This window comes from Chiloscyllium punctatum, chromosome 36 (genome assembly GCF_047496795.1).
Source record: "Chiloscyllium punctatum isolate Juve2018m chromosome 36, sChiPun1.3, whole genome shotgun sequence".
Taxonomy (NCBI): domain Eukaryota; kingdom Metazoa; phylum Chordata; class Chondrichthyes; order Orectolobiformes; family Hemiscylliidae; genus Chiloscyllium; species Chiloscyllium punctatum.
In genome coordinates this window covers 71,477,698-71,488,724 of record NC_092774.1, presented here as the reverse complement: position 1 = coordinate 71,488,724, position 11,027 = coordinate 71,477,698, and the positions used below count along the sequence as shown (strand labels likewise).

Genomic DNA, 11,027 nt, shown 5'->3' with positions numbered 1-11,027 from the left:
GAGTCTGGGTGTTTCATCCCGAAAGATGAAATGGACGTTCAGTTAAAAACAAAAACAGAAATTGCAGGAGCAACTCAGCAGGCCAGGCAGCATCTTTGGAAGGAGAATCAGAGACAACATTTCAGAACTCGTTTTTTTCCTCATCCAAGTACATCCAAACCTGCTGAGTTTCTCCAGCAGTTTCGCTTTCTGTCTCGGATTCTCAGCATCCGCAGTCCTTTACGTTAGAAATTCAATCAATTCAGAAACCCCTTTTTACTGCCTCAGTGAAGAAGATTTCCGTTTGGGAAACATTTTCCTGAAACCAATAAAAACGTGCATTTACGCAGCCAAGAAAGCAGTAGGAGCGAGAACAAGAAACACTCTGTCTCTGGGTGGTCTCAAACCACCAACCTTTCAGTTAACAGCCGAACGCGCTGACCAATTGCGCCACAGAGACCACGCCGGCGACCGCCTGCACAATGTCTTTGAGGAACCTACTAATCAATTCATAATTCAACCCGCCCCGCCCAAAATTACCATTATCTTCTATCAGTTTTACTTTTCCATAATAAAGCCTTGGACATTCATTATGGAGACATGGGGACAGCCTGATCCCACCATCTGCAGGCACATCCATGTCACTAGGAACGAGCTGTCCTACACCGGGGTCATCGCCCTCCGATCCTTTCAGTGTTTTGCCTCTTCCCGAATTTTCTCATTGGCCCCGAGCCGAGAATGGGTTTGAATTCCTGATGTACAGAGAATTCTTTCAATGTCTCGGGTCAGTTCATGTCCCGAGAATATCAGAGTCAATCAGCCTCTTAAACAAGGGGACGGTGTCTGCTCAGTCCGTCAGTTCATCCTTCATTCTCCTCTAATTCCACTTCCCAAAGAGTTTCTAAAGATTCACAAAGCTGGAGACTGGGATTTGTGTTTTACTTCCTGAACATTTTTGCACCTGCTAACTGACAATATTTTGCTAAGACCTCTTCCCCATTGTAACATTTGCATCATGTCCAGGGATGAGCAATTTCCATTTTGTGGAGACATTCCCAAGTTTGGGAATGTTCTCTTTGGAGCAAACAAGGTGAACTGGAGATTTCCAGGGCCTGTTGGCAATGATGGGAGAAGACGTGGTGTGAATGGGCAGGTTAATGATCAGAAGAATCTATTGCCACTGACTAGGGTCAGTTCCCAGAGGACAGGGATTGAAGTTCTTTAATGGAAAGCAGCATTTGTGTCGAACAAACACAGAGAATACTGCAGAAAGCCAACGGGTCGAGCAGCATCTGTGGAAAGGTAAACAGAGCCGACGTTTTGAGTGTGCTACGGTTTTTGTTCAGAACTCAGTCTTTTGCCTCTTCCCGAAGTTGGTCCAGGTCTGTGTCTCAATTGACAAACACATGGCAAGTGCAGTACCGCAATGTGAAATTATAGCCTTTGCTGTTTTTTTTAAACAGGCAGTGCATTGATTAAATGGTGATGCATTGAAATGTGGAGAAAGTGATGACTAGAGGTGAAAGTCGAAAAATGTGGCACTGGAAAAGCACGGAGATGTGTCACTGGTCAGGTAGCATCTGAGGAGAAGGACAGGGAACGTTTCGGGCACAAGCCCTTCATCAGGAATGATGTATGGTTGTACTAAGGGGTCTCAGAGTACCTCCACACCAGTCAATGCCAGTTGTCGGGCAGATGCATCAGGCAATGAGCAAAGCAAGTGATATATTACGAAGAGGAATTGAGTTCAGAAGTGAGGTCATTGAACATATTCAAGGCTAAGTTCATCTGAGTTTTGAACAACACAGAAGTGGATGCTTATGGGGGGAGGTTCGAAAATGGTTTTATGACCAGTACAGGTCAGTCACAGAGTCAGACAGCACTGAACAGACCCTTCATCCAACTAGTCCATGCTGAGTATGTTCTCAAACTAAACTCGTCGCACCTACCAGTGTTTGGCCCATAAACCTTCCAACCTTTCGTATTCATGTACTTATCCAAATGTCTTTTAAACGTCGTAACTGTACGTGTATAAAATCATGAGAGGCATAGATGGGATTAATAGACAAAGTCTTTTCCTTGGGTGGGGGAGTCCAGAACGAGAGGGCATGGGTTTCGTGTTAGCGGGGAAAGATACAAAAGAGATCTAAGGGGCAACTTTTTCACGCAGAGGATGGTACGTTTATTGAATGATCTGCCAGAGGAAGTGGTGAAGGCGAGTACGATTGCAACATTTAAAAGACATTTGTGTAGGTGTATGAAAAGTAAGGGTTTGGAGGAATATGGGGCAGTGTGCTGTCAGGTGGGACAAGATTGGGTTGGGATAGTTGGTCACCATGGACAAGTTGGACCAAACAATCTGTTTTTGTGCTGTACATCTCTATCTCAATGTTTAACATACTCAGTGACCTGGCCTCCACAGTTTTCTGTGACAATGAATTCCATAGATTCACCACTCTCTGGCTAAAGAAATTTCTCCTAATCTCCATTCTCCCTTTATGCTGAGGCTATGCCCATGGGTATTAGTCTCTCCTCCCAATGAAAACACCTTCCCAATGTCCACTCTGTCCAGGCCGTTCATTGTTCTGTATGTTTCAGTTAGATCCCCCTTGAATGTGGACCTGTTAATCAGCATGAACCAAACCCTTCAGGATGAGGACATCCGTGATTAGATTCAACAAAGTGAGAATGGAGGGTGCGAGCGTGGGATGGAGATTTTCAGCTTTTAATGAATAAGGTAGGAAAGAAAGTTTAATATAAATTATAATTGATCAGATGAGTCGATGGGCCAAGGAGTAGTGGAGTGAGTTTAATTTAGACAAATATGAGCTGTTGCATTTTGATGAGGTAACTCAGGGCAGGACCTATGAGGTTAATGGTAAATTAATGGAATTCTGTGTTCAAGGAAGCAGTAGAGGCAGCTTCAGTAAGAAACTGTTGGATGGGTTTTTTGCGTGGTAAGGGAATTAAAGGAAGTTGGGATAATGCAATTAGGAGGAGCTGAGACGATTGATCGATCCGCCATGATTTTAATGAATGGCGGAGCAGGGTCGATGGGGCAAATGGCCTACTCCTTCTATTACTTTGAAACCATAACCCTGCGTTTACCATGGCTAATCCACCTAACCTGTACATCCCTGGACACTGGGCAATTTATAATCGCCAATCCAAATCAAGGCCAGTGAGCAATGTAGTGATGTGGAAACCAAACACCAGAGAATGATAGAAAGGGACAAGGAGAATAAATGTACTAGAAAGCAAAACTGGATTCTAACCATCACAAAAAATAAAACTAAACGCTCAGTATGTGAATGTGTGCTGCATTGTAACAAAAGCGAATTAATTGACGGCACACATTGAAGAGAATAATTATGATCTGAGACTCCATACAGAGCTATGGCTTCAGAATGACAAGGGTTGGATCTGGAATATCGAGGGAATACGTGGCATTCAAGTCGAGTGAGAAGCTCAGTAACGGTAGAGGGTGGGCACTGCTAATCAAAGCACTGATAGCATGGTAGTCTGGTGTCAGCTCGGATTTCAAGTCCTGATTTCTCTGTCCTCTGATCTCCCTGTTCCCACAGATTTAAATGTTGTCTGTTCTCAGCTCTGCTCGATTTCTGTTGAAGCTTTGACCCCCTTTTACACCTTCTGGAGCAATAAAATATTCTGAGCCTCCTGGAAATAACACCTTATCTATACACCTCCTGATTTTAAAAATCTCTAAACTTATCTGTCAACTTGCTCGGCTCCATTGGAAAAATGTCCCAGCTTCTTCTTAATTCAAACCCTCCATTCCCAGCAAGACGCTGGTAAAGTCAGGAATAGGGAATTGCATCAAATCACATAAATGTACCGTCTGAAACAATCTAGCTGTGTTCTGGCCTGAGATATTGAGAGTCCCTGGTGTAAGTAATTACGAATGCAATAATTTTTGTCACAGATTTGAACAATCATTTTGCAACAAAGGGGTCTACTTTGATAAGGAGGAAGTGGTCATTTCTAGGGTAAGTGAACAGTTTGTAGATCAGGGAGATGAAGTTCCAGACACTTGGGAAGGGCAAGGAATGAATTTGATAAATAAGACAAAGAACTGTGGATGCTGGAAATCTGAAACAAAAACTGAGAACACTGCCAAAATTCAGCAGGACTGGAAGCATCTGTGGAGAGAAAGCAGAGTTAAAGTTTCGAGTCCAACAACTCCTCTTCAGGATTCTGAAATAGTTTATGATAACCCTTTAAGTCATCTGCCCAGCTTTAAGACCATAATACACAGGGGCAGGATGAGGCCATTTGGCCTATCGAGTCTGCTCCACCAGTCGATCATGGCTGATATGTTTCCCTATCCCATTATGCTGCCCTCTCCTCATAACCCTTGACCCCTTACTAATCAAGAACCCATCTCTGTCTTAAATGCCCTCAATGACTTGGCATCCTCAACTCTTCTCCCAGTGGAAACATCATCTCCACATCCACACTATCCAATCATAGAGGAGCACAGCGCTGCCTGACCCACTGTGATCTCCGGCATTTGTTGTTTTCAGGAAGGATTCCAGCATCCACAACAACGCGCTTCTAAATTTTGTACCCAGTTGGTTAGCGCTCCCTGGATCCCGTGAGATTTAACCTTACTCAACAATCCACTGTGCTGAACAATTAACAAAGTTCCCAGCCCCCCCTCTTTCTGCACACATGGGCAGCACGATGGATCAGTGGTTCGCGCTGCTGCCTTACAGTACCAGGGATCCGCTTTCGATTCCAGCCTTGGGGCGACTCTCTGTGTGGAGTTTGCACATTCTCCCTGCCGTGTCTGCTGGGTTTCCTCCGGGTGCTCTGGATTCCTCCCAAAATCTAAAGATGTGCAGTTTCGGGAGAAGTGGCCATACTGAATGGGCCCATAGTGTGCAGTAAGTGTAGTGGAATGGGATAGGGGATTGTGTCCACATGGGTTACGCATTGGATGGTCGATGTGGACTTGTTGGGCTGAATGGCGTGTTTCCACATTGCAGGAATTCTACGTGGCATTCCCCCAACTCCAGAGTCTCAGCACTCTTTGGTTTTCCCATGGACAGTGTGTGGGAGGGAAACAATGTTTTACACGGGAGTAAGGTTCCGTGAGTGTGAAGCTAAAAGTAAACGCAGTGCATTGCTTGAGCTGTTTTCCCCGGTATACCAGAGGCTGAGGGGTGATCTTACAGACGTTTATAAAATCATGAGAGGCATGGATAGGATAAATAGACAAGGTCATTTTCCTGTGATGGGAAAAGTCCAGAACAGGACGATATTATGTTTGGGGTGAGCGAGGCAAGTGTAAGGAATGATCTGCCGGAGAAAGTGGTGGATGTAGGTCCAATTATAACATTTAAAAGGCATCTGGATGGGTATATGAATAGGAAGAGTTCAGAGGGATATGGCCAAGTGCTGGTAAATGAGACGAGATTAATTTCGGCTATCTGGTCGGCACGGATGAGTTGGACTGAAGGACCTGTTTCTGTGCTGTGTATCTCTGTGACTCTGGCTTGCCTGTAATGAATGCCCTGCCTGTGTGTTCAGTTTCTGTCTGGTGTCTGTGTCAATGCCTTGATATCTCATTTCCTCCACCTCCCCACTTCCACCTCCCCAGATGTTAACCATTTCGTGTCTGGTTGTTTCTCAAGAAGCTGCATTGAAGGTTCATCCTGAATTGACACTTTTTTTTGCTTCCCAAAATCAGACTTCCTCACTCCTCGATGTCGTGAAAGATACTAACTCTCAGGTGGAGGTATCCAAAATTCAGAGGTTTCTATCTTGATGTTTTCACTTTTCGGTCTCTGTAAGATCCTGTATCAGGACCGTCGGGAGGATTAGTTTGAGCGGAGTGAGAATAGAGGGGTGAGAAGGGGTGGGATGGTGCTTTCAATTTTGTCGAAAAAGAAAAGAATGTTCTGCAGAAAGTAGAATGGCTTGTTTGGAATTTCCAACCTGGACTGACAGTGATGACTTTTGTCATCTCTTTTTACAGATTATTTGAAGATCTGCAGACGGAAGTTTCAATATCAATAGATGAAGAGCTTTGCCTGAACCATTGACTCTGCTGCTCCTCAGATGCTGCCTGATCTGCTGTGCTTTGACTCTGACTCTCCAGCATTTGCAGTCCTCAATTTCACGTCAATGTCTGGCAGTCACTGAATCCATCGGGACTATAACAATTTTCGACTATGATTCTGTGAGAAGGAACCAAGCTTTTTGGTTCCTCTTTCAGTACGTTTTCAGCATCAGTGAGACTGGTGGAGAGACCCGACTATTGCAGCACTCTGATTGTGGAGCCAGTAAAAGTTATACAGACTGGGAAATGGAATTCACGGAAGGGAGGTGCTGTACACGCGTTTGTGTGCAGCTGATGCTTCGGTCATGGAGAAACCCAAGGAATCCCGTCCAGTGGAGAAACCATGAAAATGTGGCAACTGTGGGAAAGGCTTCCGTTTCCCATCTGACCTGGAGACTCATGGGCGCAGTAACACCGGGGTGAGACTGTTCTCCTGCCCTGAGTGCGGGAAGACCTTCAGCAGTTCCTACTTTCTGCAGAGGCACCAGGGGGTCCACCCAGGCGAAAGGCCATTCTCCTGCCCCGAATGCGGGAAGGCCTTCAGCTATTCCTCCTTCCGACTGACCCACCGCCGGGTCCACATATTGGAGAAGCCCTTCAGCTGCTCCAAGTATGGGAAGGCCTTCAACGATACCTCTGCCCTGCTGAGGCAACAGCGGGTCCACACCGGGGAGAGCCCATTCTCCTGCCTCAAGTGTGGGAAAGGCTTTACCCAGGCATCCCACTTTCGGGTCCATCCGGGCGAGAGGCCCTTCCCCTGCCCAGAGTGCGGGAAGGCCTTCAGCAATTCCTCCCAACTGCTGAGGCACAGGTGGGGCCATACCGGGGAGAGGCCGTTCACCTGCCCCGAGTGGAAGCGGAGGTTCTCATCATTCTGCACCCTGCAGAAGCACCAGCGGGCGCACCAGTGCTCCCAACAATCTGATTCTGCTGGTGAAACTGCTGTGGGTCACTGAGAGGACTGAACCCCTGCACATTCAGACAGTGCTTATAATGGGAGAGTCAGTCGGATTTTTTGTTTTATGCCGTTGTGCTCCCCAACCCCTGCAACTTTGCTTCCAGTGGGAGCTGCTGCTCGGTGATACCAGCAGCTGTTCTCTTCAGTTTTTTTTTGTCCAGTTAAACAATTATTGACTCTGTCAAGGAACGAGCTGTAAGAAATAGCTGAATACTCCAGGGTGTTCATTCGCATTCAGCAAAGACTTAGAAATTAAATTTACAGTTATGTGCCTGTGAACAACTCATCATCGAGGGATTGCCCAACGGCTTGGCAATCCATTGTTGGAAACTGTTTGCTTGAATTGATAATTTTAAAAATTCTCTTCCTTAATTTACCCTTTAAGTTTCCGCCTCTGAGATGGTGGAGGACTTGATCAAAGGGATTAAATCATTGCTATTAACTGGATTATCTTGTTTAACTTTGCCTGAGTAAATTTGTGGTATTCGTAATTGTTTGTTTTTGTTTAAATTGTAATTCTGGTGTGCAAGATCTGTTCATCAAGTGTGGTTCTCTTGATGAAACTGCTGTGGGTCACTCCCAGTACTGAGGCCCTGTGATTTCTGACAGTGTGTGTGAAGTGGGAGAGTCAGTGGGCTTTTTTGTTTTCTGCCCTTGCCCCACCCAGTCCCGCCGCCAACTGATTCCATTGGGCGTTGCTGCTTGTTGAGCCCAGGAGCTGTTCTCTCGAGATTCTACTGTCCAGCTAAAGAATTGTTGGCTCTTTCTGGGAATGAGTCCCAGCGTGTAAAAAAATGGCGGAATACTTTGGGGTGTCTATTAACATTCAATAGTGACTTTTAAATTAGATTTACAGTTACGTGTCTGTGAAACAGTCATAGTCCAAGGATTGCACAAAGGTTTGGCAATCCATTGTTGGGAAGTGTTTGCTTGAATTGGTAAGTTAAAAAAATTCTTTCTTAATTTGCCGCTTAAGTTTCAGTCCCTGAGATGGTGGGGGACTTGATCAAAGGGTTTAAATCATTGGTATTAATTAGATTATCTTCTTTAACTTTGCCCGAGCAAACTTGCCATATTTATAATTATTGGTTTTTGTTTAAATTATAATGTTGTTGTGCAAGATCTGTTCCTCATCAAGTCTGGTTCAGAACAGTTGAGAAATTGAGGGACATTGCATGTTGAAATTTCACTGTGTTGTGAATCTGGTGACAGTGACATTCATTTGTATTGGGTAGCTTACCCTTAGTTGTAGTGTCTTCCACTCCAACTATTCACTATGGAAGTGAGTTCCACAGTCTCACCACACTCTGAGGTTTTTCATGAAATCCTTAGTAGAGAATTGTAAGGGAAAATGTTGACGAGGGCAGAATATAGGGTCTTAACTGCAAATGTCAGGAAGACATTCGACAAAGTAAAACCATGACAATGTCGGGATAAATAAGGAACTTTGACAGCAATGAGGAGGTCACACGTTAGAGTTCATGATAATGGTCGTGACAAAAAGAAAAAGTACTCAGCAGATATTGGATATTGTAATTAAGCAAGTTTCTAGATGCTGTAGTTGGTTGAATACGATAAGGTAAGAGATGAAATAACCAATGTAATTTGATGTCGGTCACCATAAAGCAAGTGTATACTGTTGATTGATATAGGCCAATTGCATGCAAGTAGGCCATTCAGGCCATCGAGTCAACATTGACTGACCGTCCCACCCAGACCCAGTTCGTTACACTATCCCTGTAAGCCTGCATCTTCCATGGTCAATCCACCCCCAACTGCACATCCTTTGGACTGTGGGAGGAGGCCAGAGCACCACAGGAAGCCAACGCAGACACAAGGGGAGAATGTGCAAACTCTACACAGACAGTCGGCCCGAAGGTGGGATCAAATCCAGGTCACTGATGCCGTGAGGCAGCAATGCTAGCCACCGTGCCACCACCAAATGCTGCTATCATAAAAAGTGACTTTCAAAGACTCGAGAACACTTGTGAGAAAAACAAAACTCTCCTATCTGAAATGAGAGACTAGTCTCTGGCTAGAATTGAGTTGACATTACATTTACATTAAGTCCTCTCCAGATGTTATACAGCTCCATCGGATCATCTGTTTCTTCTAAACTCAAACTGATACAAGCCCAGCCTGACATCCCCTTGTCCCCGATTATAAGTTGAGTAAATGAGCGACCCTCGACCTCACTGGCATGACAAAGGATGCCCTCAATCCAAGTTGACCTTAACTGTCTAACCTCTTGACCCTCACACCACAATGTGGTCAGCCGCAACTCAGCCCTGAACGAGAGCAGAGGAACTGAATAGACAGCAGTGAGGTGGACATTGCATTCCCAGAGAATATTGTTCACATGAGAATGTTGTTCAGCTCACATTCGGATCACTGCAGGGACTATGTCTCCTGTCATTTAAATGTCTTTGATCCCAATAACAGTCTAGTTTTGCTGTACATTTTGTGTGTTTTATCTGTGTTTCACGACATGATTTTCTGTTTCTGTCATTCCCATTAGGATGTGTGAATTCAGTACCAGATAAGACTTCAGTTCTGAATTTTCCTTGAGGATTTGTGTATAACGTACTAAGTGTCAGTCAGAATGGAAGAATCTCGACTGTTTATTTAACCCTTTGCTGCCCTTCTCCTGGGAATGTATGAATGGGGAAGTGTAGAGGGAGTTTTACTCTGTATCTAACCCAATACTGTTTCTGTCTTGGCAGTGTTTGTTGGGGACAGTGTTGAGGTAGGTTCACTTGAAAATTAAGAGTAGAGGAAGCTTTATTCTGATTGTCATCCCATGCTGTCCTTGTTCTGGGAGGTTTAGATGGCATCGATAATTGAAGTGAATGCAGACTTGGCTGTGGGAGTGGAGGGTACTTCCACATGAGCACACCCATCTTTGAGATTGCTGTGCTGATCAAGACAATCTCAGACACCTTCATTCACTTTTCCAACCAACCACAGGGTGGTTAAGGGTGGGTATAAATGCTGGCATTGCCAACGATGCCCACACCCCATGCATGAATAAATACTTTATATTTAAAAGTTACATTCACGTTCCAAACCCTCTAATGTATGATTACTTACATGGAAAATTCCTGTCTGCTGGAATTTCATTTTAAAACATAGGAATGTGTCAACCATGTAGAAATATAACAAGAACAACAAATGGAGAATTTAACAGGTAATGAGCAGGACCAGAATGCTGAGTCAGCCTGACCCCCATGGCAGAGAGAGTTCTCCCAAATGTTGAAGTTACACCAGTGCCTTTTACTCTTGCAGCTTCCTCAAAAGTTTGTCCCTGATGTAAGATCATTCAATGACCCGAAGAATGAACTGTTTTTATCTCCATAGCTGGTGCCAGACTTGCTGCGTAATTGCAGCCCTTCTGCTCTACCCTTTTATGGGATTTGAGCTTCCCTAAGTCAGTGTAATGAAGAACTGCAGATGCTGGAGATCTGAAACACAAAAATGCATCAAATGCTGGGGAAACTCAATAGGACTGGCAGCACATGTGGAGAGAGAAGCAGAGTTAGCATTTCAAGTGCTGTGACCCTTCTTCACAACTGTTCTGGAATCAGGCCAGGATATTGTCTCTGTTTCTTTCTCTCTCTCCACCAGTGTTGCCAGACTGGCTGAGTTTCTCCAGCAATTTCTGTAATGACACTTTCATAAGGTTGATGTTTGTTATCCATCCCTAAGTGCAAGGTGTCTTGCTTGTGGCAATTCAGAGGACAGTTTAAGAGTCAACCACATTACTGTGGGTCTGGAGTCACATGTAAGTCAGACCATGCAAGGATGGCAGTTTCCCTCCTGAAAGGACATTGGTGAATATGGGATTTATGTCAATTGACGTCAGTGCCATCGATACCATACTGAGACTAACTTTGTGTTCCCCATTTATGATTTGAATTATTGACATCTCACCTCTTGCTGTGGTGGGATTTGAACTCATGTTCCCTGGATTACTCATCCTGTGACATTCTGACTACACTGTTGTTT

The 11,027-nt window shown here is 44.7% G+C and overlaps 1 non-coding gene across 1 annotated transcript; it reads right to left on the bottom strand.

Moving 5' to 3' along the window:
• Window positions 1–365: 365 nt before the first annotated feature.
• Window positions 366–439, bottom strand: trnan-guu (transfer RNA asparagine (anticodon GUU)). Its single transcript has one exon. It is a non-coding gene; the product is annotated as a tRNA-Asn (tRNA).
• Between the last annotated feature and the right edge of the window lie 10,588 nt (window positions 440–11,027).